This window comes from Mandrillus leucophaeus, unplaced genomic scaffold (assembly GCF_000951045.1).
Source record: "Mandrillus leucophaeus isolate KB7577 unplaced genomic scaffold, Mleu.le_1.0 Scaffold620, whole genome shotgun sequence".
In the NCBI taxonomy this organism is placed as follows: domain Eukaryota; kingdom Metazoa; phylum Chordata; class Mammalia; order Primates; family Cercopithecidae; genus Mandrillus; species Mandrillus leucophaeus.
In genome coordinates this window covers 1,377,798-1,387,144 of record NW_012106698.1, presented here as the reverse complement: position 1 = coordinate 1,387,144, position 9,347 = coordinate 1,377,798, and positions in this window count along the sequence as shown.

Sequence of the window (9,347 nt, the reverse complement as noted above, 5' to 3'; positions counted from 1 at the left end):
TAAGTAGAAGCCAGCTTGTTTGTTTCTTGTACTCTGAAAAATAAATGAAGAAGTGAGAAAGAACACACAGAATGATGACAAATGTAATTGATATTTTCATGGATCTGTGCATAGCTGCTAGAAACATGGGAAGATAGTATTTTCTAATAGCTTATGTGGTTTACATCTTTTGTGGTTTGGAAAAGAAGATAGAATAAGGAACCATCCCTGAAATTAATAATCATGACCCTGAACCATGGTAATGGCACTAAGAGTAAAAGCAAGGCTACCTTTTAGCTATCAGAATTCTCTTTATTCCAAAAGTCATGAAGACTAGACTTGGAATGGATTGCAGAAGATTGAAATGGACTGAAATGAGAGAGCAATTACAGAATGTCCTAATTTTCAGTATTTCAAAGGCACTTGAAATAAGTCCAGGAGCCAGTCACATTTTTTATTGAAACAAGATGGACAAGAGTTGAAAAGAGCCAGGCTGACAGAGCACAGCTAGTTGGCTGACTTTCTGAAGAGATGCTACTGGGAGGCTCCAAGATTTTCACTCCAGTAGGTAGCTTTGTAATGTTCTCGCTGTGCCTTCTCCCTTTAATACATTAGCCTTTAGCAGATTCCAGTTATTGTTTTTTCAGCCCTTAATTTGAACTTCTATGTTACTCTAAAATTTGATTATTTTAGATTTTTAATTCAAATTCAAATTCATTTTACTTTCAAATACTGTTTGTATAATAACATACCAATATTACTCAAAATAAAGGGATAAGTGAACAACATTTAAAATATATTATATGTCAATTTCTGAATCATATAAATCTGGATGGTCATGTATCAATCTTAGGAGTATCATATAAGCACCTACTGGAGTATATCCTCAGGATAATCACAAAGTTCTGTACCAAGAGTGCAAACTTCAGACTCTTCCTTTCAAATAAGGATGAAATAAAGATCAAAGAAAATATTTGTCTAACTGAAAATTAGACGATGATGGAAAATAATGCTTTTTTAATGTTGACAATCATACTTTCCGTAAGTATAATATAGAGTGTTCTTCCATAAAAGATTTTGATTATACAACACATTCAATTACAATATAGCAGACATATGGAAATTTAACATTTTGTAGTGAAAATAAATCTCAACATGTTATCATAAAACATCAGCTCAATGCTCAGTGCTCAAGTAACCACTGCACTAAAAACAAATCTCATCTTCCCTAGAGACAATGCAGTTTTGTCAGTATGTGACACTAACAAGACAGTGTGGTTAATGAGAGAATTAATAGCTTTGAAAACTTTTACACAATTTTAACAATAACAGCAGAAACAAATATTTGCTTTACCACGTAAAAAATTACACCTCAGACACTTAGTATTTGGAAGATGAGAGTGAGCACTGGGAAGATATTACAAACTTCACAGAATCTGTGGCTTTACTGCCTGCTCCCCACTGCAGAATCCTCTGTTTACGTGGTGGACTTGCAGGAACACCAGCCCCCAGTTTACTCACAGATCATAACAATGAAATCTCCTTCCTGAGGCCCATGCCAAACTCTACGGGCAAAGCCACAGCTCCCTCAGGAGAGTCCACAACCAATTCCCAGCTTCTATTAGGACAAGAACAACTACACATTCTCAGCATTCTTTGCTTTTTTTCCCTCTCAGAGTCAGTTAGAAGATGAAGAATAAAACTGAAATGAAATCCCAAACAACTGAAGTCATGAAATCCAAGAGAATGTCTTTGTAACCTAAGGTTAGGCAACAACTTTTCAGACAAATTTCCAGAAACATAACTATTAGTCCCACAATGAATAAATTAAATTACATCAAAATTTATGTTTTTTTTCTGCAAAAAAAATCACATGGAAAAAGAAAACAGATAAGGAGAGGATATTTGCTCTATAAAATGCAACATATATCCTATAAAACACAATATGTAAAAATTCAAGGAGATTACTATCTACATTTTGTAATATATAAGTACTTTTGCAAAAAGTACACACATTCTGACTATGGCATTTCTATCAGAGAAAACTTGAAAGGCCAAAAAATATATGAGAACCTGCTCAAATTAATATTGTATTGAAAGATAAAGTAATATTTACCCCCTTCTTTCTCCATTCTTCCCTTCCTGTCTTCTTGCTTGCCTTTCTTTCCCTCTTATTTCCTTTCTTTTTCTATTATTGACTTCCTTTCTGTCTTTCTAAAATATTCCATTCAGAAAATATTCCTTGAGATTGAGCAAAGCAGACATCTACATAGTAGCATTGGTTGGGGGAGAAGGGAGAGCAATGGCAGTTCTTTATGGGGTGCAGATCCTGGAAAAGGTAAGAAGGTCATTCATACAAGTCAGATGTAATGACCACAAGCAGAAACATCAAGCCAGGAAAAGATAAGAAGCACATCTATGTAGAGGGGCCAGAGGCATTGGCCCAGAATGAGGTGTCTGAGGTGGAAATGTATGTGACAGTGATAAAAAGGGAAATATGGTGAGGATAAGGGGAGCAGTTCCTTCACTGTGGGAGAAGAAAGTTACAAAGTTACAACAGAACAAAAGAGGGACACTAGAATAAACACTTGTGCTTTGATATGGAATTGGAAATATTCTTGTGGACTTGTGATATTTAGATAGACAGGCTGGCAAATAAAGAGATATAAATAGGTGTAAATGTCGCACTCTCTGGTTCTGTCCATGTAGAGGTCCTAAAGAAACAATGCCCCAATACCTATGAGCATATCTACTACTCACGCATTAAATTTAAATGTCATTCTCCCCTTCAGGGGACCAGGGATCCCCAGAGAAATGGCTGATTCCAGAGCCGAAGCAGGGAAAGTTTAAGATAAGCCTAGACCACCTGTTTTTCCAGGAAGACACGTAGTGACAAATAATGCTGGGAAAGGATATATAAAACATACAAATAATACATAATGTATAAAAGGAACACAAAGGCTAGCTTGAAAGGATTCCTACTGTCCAAAAAAGGGGAACTTTGATAGATAACCAATATAGATAATGATAGTGGGAATTGACACCAACATAATTTACTCTACCTGTATTCAACAATATAAGGATTGCACGTACTTTTCTGTTAAACTATACCGAGATAATAAAATGCATACATCTATTCATACATAAAGTAAGTAAAAAATGAGCAAAATGTTGCCTAATTTTTGAGACTAACAATTTGGTATCAATACTCATTTCAAGATCTTCACGTCATTGTGTTTATCAATCCAAAGCTATTTTTTCATAAACTTCCTCTAACCTTAACTATTTCTAGAAATTATAAAATATGTCTTCAAATTGCTGGATTTTGGTCATAAAAGGATATCAGTATCTTCTCCTGACTTTCTCTGTGTAATACTAAGACTTTGCCAATATGTCTTTCTCCCTTTTGTTGAAAGTTTACTAATTTTGGTATTGTTTGATAAATGATTTTCCTCAGTGGTCTGTTGGGTAATTATCAGCTCACAATATTAAATAATTAAAAGCCCTCAAATAAAATAGGAATCGCTGAATCCATAATGATCTAAATAAATTACAATGGAAAGTTTTTCTCTACAATACAATTTCAACTAATAAATGCAGATGAAGTAATGGAGAATAGGCCTAGTTAATACAGTAAGAAGATAAAATAAAATAAAAGGTATACATACTGAAAAAAACCACATTTTTTTCTGAATGATAAATTTTGAGGATTTTGTTTTATTTTTTTCTTTTACTTTTTATTCTTTTGACTTTTATTTGAGGAACGGTTGAACATATGCAGGCTTGTTATATGGGTAAATGGCATGTCATTGAAGTTTTGTATAAAAATGATCCCATCACCCAGGTAGTGAGCATTATATCCAATAGGTTTTCAACCCTCTCCCCCTCTTATACTCTGCAGTGTCTATGTTCTCATCTTTCTGGCCATGCACTTACAATGTTTAGCTCCCACTTATACGTTAGAATATGCCATATTTTGTTTTCTGTTCCTATATTAAGTTAATTCACCTAGGAGAATGGCCTCCAGCTGCATTCATGTTGTTGTAAAGGACATAATTGGGTTCATTTTTATGGCTGGGTAGTATGGTGTATATGTACCATACACCCATGGCGTGGTACATACACAAAACCATGGAATACGTTTTTCCAAGTGGTTTACTCTCTCTTCTTCTCTTTTAGGAATGCCAAGTCATAAGTTTGATCTCTTAGTATAATATCATATTTCTCAGAAGTTTTGTTAATTTTTCAAGTTATTTTGTGTTTGTTTTGTCTGTCTGCATCGATTCAAAGGAGTGGTTTTCAAGCTCTGATATTCTTTCCTCAACTTGGCCTCATCTTCTGTTAATACTTCTGATTGAATTATGAAATTCTTGTAGTGAATTTTTCAGCTCTAGAATTTCAATTTTGTTCTTTCTTTAAATGGCTATGTCATCTTTCAACTCTTGGATGGTTTTACTGGTTTTCTTCTGTTGGAAATCTCTCTGGTTCTGTCCACGTAGAGGTCCTAAAGAAACAATGCCCCAATACCTATGAGCATATCTACTACTCACGCATTAAATTTAAATGTCATTCTCCCCTTCAGGGGACCAGGGATCCCCAGAGAAATGGCTGATTCCAGAGCCAAAGCAGGGAAAGTTTAAGATAAGCCTAGACCACCTGTTTTTCCAGGAAGACACGTAGTGACAAATAATGCTGGGAAAGGATATATAAAACATACAAATAATACATAATGTATAAAAGGAACACAAAGGCTAGCTTGAAAGGATTCCTACTGTCCAAAAAAGGGGAACTTTGATAGATAACCAATATAGATAATGATAGTGGGAATTGACACCAACATAATTTACTCTACCTGTATTCAACAATATAAGGATTGCACGTACTTTTCTGTTAAACTATACCGAGATAATAAAATGCATACATCTATTCATACATAAAGTAAGTAAAAAATGAGCAAAATGTTGCCTAATTTTTGAGACTAACAATTTGGTATCAATACTCATTTCAAGATCTTCACGTCATTGTGTTTATCAATCCAAAGCTATTTTTTCATAAACTTCCTCTAACCTTAACTATTTCTAGAAATTATAAAATATGTCTTCAAATTGCTGGATTTTGGTCATAAAAGGATATCAGTATCTTCTCCTGACTTTCTCTGTGTAATACTAAGACTTTGCCAATATGTCTTTCTCCCTTTTGTTGAAAGTTTACTAATTTTGGTATTGTTTGATAAATGATTTTCCTCAGTGGTCTGTTGGGTAATTATCAGCTCACAATATTAAATAATTAAAAGCCCTCGAATAAAATAGGAATCGCTGAATCCATAATGATCTAAATAAATTACAATGGAAAGTTTTTCTCTACAATACAATTTCAACTAATAAATGCAGATGATGTAATGGAGAATAGGCCTAGTTAATACAGTAAGAAGATAAAATAAAATAAAAGGTATACATACTGAAAAAAACCCCCTTTTTTTCTGAATGATAAATTTTGAGGATTTTGTTTTATTTTTTTCTTTTACTTTTTATTCTTTTGACTTTTATTTGAGGAACGGTTGAACATATGCAGGCTTGTTATATGGGTAAATGGCATGTCATTGAAGTTTTGTATAAAAATGATCCCATCACCCAGGTAGTGAGCATTATATCCAATAGGTTTTCAACCCTCTCTCCCTCTTATACTCTGCAGTGTCTATGTTCTCATCTTTCTGGCCATGCATTTACAATGTTTAGCTCCCACTTATACGTTAGAATATGCCATATTTTGTTTTCTGTTCCTATATTAAGTTAATTCACCTAGGAGAATGGCCTCCAGCTGCATTCATGTTGTTGTAAAGGACATAATTGGGTTCATTTTTATGGCTGGGTAGTATGGTGTATATGTACCATACACCCATGGCGTGGTACATACACAAAACCATGGAATACGTTTTTCCAAGTGGTTTACTCTCTCTTCTTCTCTTTTAGGAATGCCAAGTCATAAGTTTGATCTCTTAGTATAATATCATATTTCTCAGAAGTTTTGTTAATTTTTCAAGTTATTTTGTGTTTGTTTTGTCTGTCTGCATCGATTCAAAGGAGTGGTTTTCAAGCTCTGGTATTCTTTCCTCAACTTGGCCTCATCTTCTGTTAATACTTCTGATTGAATTATGAAATTCTTGTAGTGAATTTTTCAGCTCTAGAATTTCAATTTTGTTCTTTCTTTAAATGGCTATGTCATCTTTCAACTCTTGGATGGTTTTGCTGGTTTTCTTCTGTTGGAAATCCTGTATCTCATTAGCTTCCTTGCCATTGGAATTCTAACTTTTATGGCTGTCATTTCAATTATTTCAATCTGGTTAAGAATCATTGCTGGGAAGCTAGTATGATCATTTGAACATAAAAAGAATCTCTGGCTTTTAGAATTGCCAGAATTCTTGTGCTGATTCCTTCTCATCTGTGAGGGCTGATGTTCCTTTATCCTTTGAAGTTGCTGTCCTTTAGAAGGAGCTTGTTATTTTTTATGTTCTTTTTTTCTCTAAAGGGTTTGAGTATGGTGTCAGTTGGGTTTAGTCGATTGACTCTGTTTCTTGATGCTTCAGAGGGATAAGTCTCAGCTTAGCACTCCTGGGCTGCATGCTCTAATCCGGGGTTGGTAGCTTTGTCTCTGGCTCCCAGAGGTCAGGCACCAGCTGCACTGGGGACAAAGTGCTCCCAGGCTACAGGCAAAAGTTCTGTGCTAAGGGACACCAGAAAAGCACTCCAGCAAGGCAGCAGAGGCTGCTGCTGAAAGCTCTATTGCAATGATCGCTGCCAAAAGCACTCCAGAAGAGCAGTGAAAGCTGTGCTGTGTGCTGGCTCCCAAGGGTGTGGCCAAGCAGGGATTCTAGAATAGGCTGGTAGACAAGGGGATGTGCAAATCAGACTCACTTTGGTCCTACTGGAAAGACAGCCCTGCTCTCTCTAAGTCTGACAGTTAACAAAGGTTAGAGTCTCTTAGAGGCGTATGGAGAGCCTCTGCGGGGTAGGTACCTTGGTCCTTTGCAGCTGTCCCTGTGTCAAATGTCCGTGGGTTCCACACAGACTCAGGCTCCATCTCTTCTGACTGGGCAGTTACCCGTGTCAACTCAAATGTTAATGGCGGTCGTGGGATCTTCTGCAGCTAGGATCCCAGAGGTTCATGGCAAGAGTGTGCCACTCCACAGTTATTTCACTCACCCCTTCCTTAGGGGTTGTTCAGGGCAAGGAACAAGTCCCAGAGCTCAGCAGCTCAGGCAGGGTTCTCAGGTTCCTTCTCCTTCATCCCTGGTGTCTGCGTCATTTCTCCATCCACTCTCAGGACATTCTCTTAGACGATCTGTTCAGAGTATGCTGGTCTACTCAATATTCTGGTCTCTTGTCCCATATTCAGAATTATTTTTATTCACAAATGATGTGATTGTTGATGTAGAAAATGGCGAAGCAGCAATAAAAGAAAACTTCCAGAACTAATAAGCAGTTATAGAAAATGACAAGATACAAGGTTAATATACAAGTCAAATGCTTTCTTATATTCCAGCAATAAACAATTTGAATTCAAAATAAAAAACAATACCTCCAACCTCTACAATATCATAAAAAGGCGAAATACTTAGGTATACACACATCTGACAAAATACATATGAAAAATTACAAAACTTTGGAAAAATATGAGATCTGAATAAATGAAGATATATTTTATCTTCGTTGATTAAAAATTTCAAAATTATTAAAATGTAAGTTCTTCTCAATGTTTTATATCCCAGCAAACAATTTTGTAGACATTGACAAACTTTTTCTAAAGTATAAGTGGGATTGCAAAACACCCAGAATAGCCAAAACAATACTGAAGAACAAAGTTAAAGACAGGTATCACCTGACTTTAAGACTCATGGAAAGCTACTGAAACAAAGATAGCATATTGCTAGTGAAAGAACAGGCACATAGATTAATAGAATAGGATATAGAGCCCAGAAATAGCCCAAAACAAATATAGTCAACTTGTTTTAATAAAGGAACAAAGAAAGATCAATGAAGAAAGGAATCTTTTCAGCAAATGGTGCTGGAACAACTGTATATCCAGATGCAAAACAGTGAATCCAGACACACACCTTACACTTTTATAAAAATTAATTTAAAATGTATCATAGACCTGAGTATACAACTCAAAACTAAAAAGCTTTTAGAAGAAAGAGGAAAAGAACATCTAGGTAACTTTGTATTTGGCAATTCGATTTTACACCTAACATCAAAAGCAGAAACCATTTTTCAAAATTTCGATAATTTGGACACTATTAAAATGATACACTTCTGCTGTATGAAAAGCACATTAAGAGACTCAAATAACAAGACAGAAACTGGGAAAACATATTTGTAAAATACATGTAATGAAAGACTAAGATTCACAATTATAAAACACTCTGAAAATTACACAGAAAAATGAACAACTCAATTTTTTAAAAATTCAGCAATCTGAAAAAAACACATCACCATAGAATATATGCAGATAGAATATAAGCATATGAAAAGACTCTCAATTGTATTTTCATTAGAGAATTACAGACTAAAACAACAATGAGATATCATTATGCACCTGTTACAATGGCTAACATTCAAAAATCCTGGCAATATCAACGGCTGGCAAAGGTGCTGTAGCAACAGGAACTCTCATTCGTTGCTGTTGAGTATGAAAAATTGTACAGCTCCTTTGGAAGAAATTTTGACATCTTATCACAAAGATAAACATAATTTTACAACACTTTACAACAACTGAGCGTCTAGGTATTTATCCAAATGGCTTGAAAACATATGTCCTCACATCAGTTCAAAAAGATTACACAGAAAATGGTGTTTTGAAAAAACACAAATGAACATCTTCTAACCTAAAGAATATTTTTTTATTTTACATTTCCCATGATCTTTATATTGTTAGGTTTTGACTTAAAATGGGTGATAGGCAGATATGCCAGCAGGGCCCTTTGAATTTAGTTTAGATTTTTATTTGTTCACTCGTTGAAATATTCTGCATGCTGTTTTCAGAATCTAGAAGGCTATAGCTTTTTGAACAGAAAGGGTACATTAAGTCAGTTTGTACATTTTAAGCAGACGTGAGGAAACTGCTTAAAGAAAAATAACAAGGAAGGGAGGCCTGTACCTCTTCTTTCTTTTGGTTGGCTTTCCTTAGTGTCAGAATCATATTTTATTATAGCAAGTGCACAGATGATTTTCTAAATTGCTTTTATAAGGCTTGAGTCGGAGATGGAGACCTTGTTTATGGAATAAAACTTTGGTTATAAAAGTACTCAAGAAAAGGGACACAGAAAGGTGTGAAAATATTAAATTTGAAAGTCTAGTCCAGAAACTGAGGGA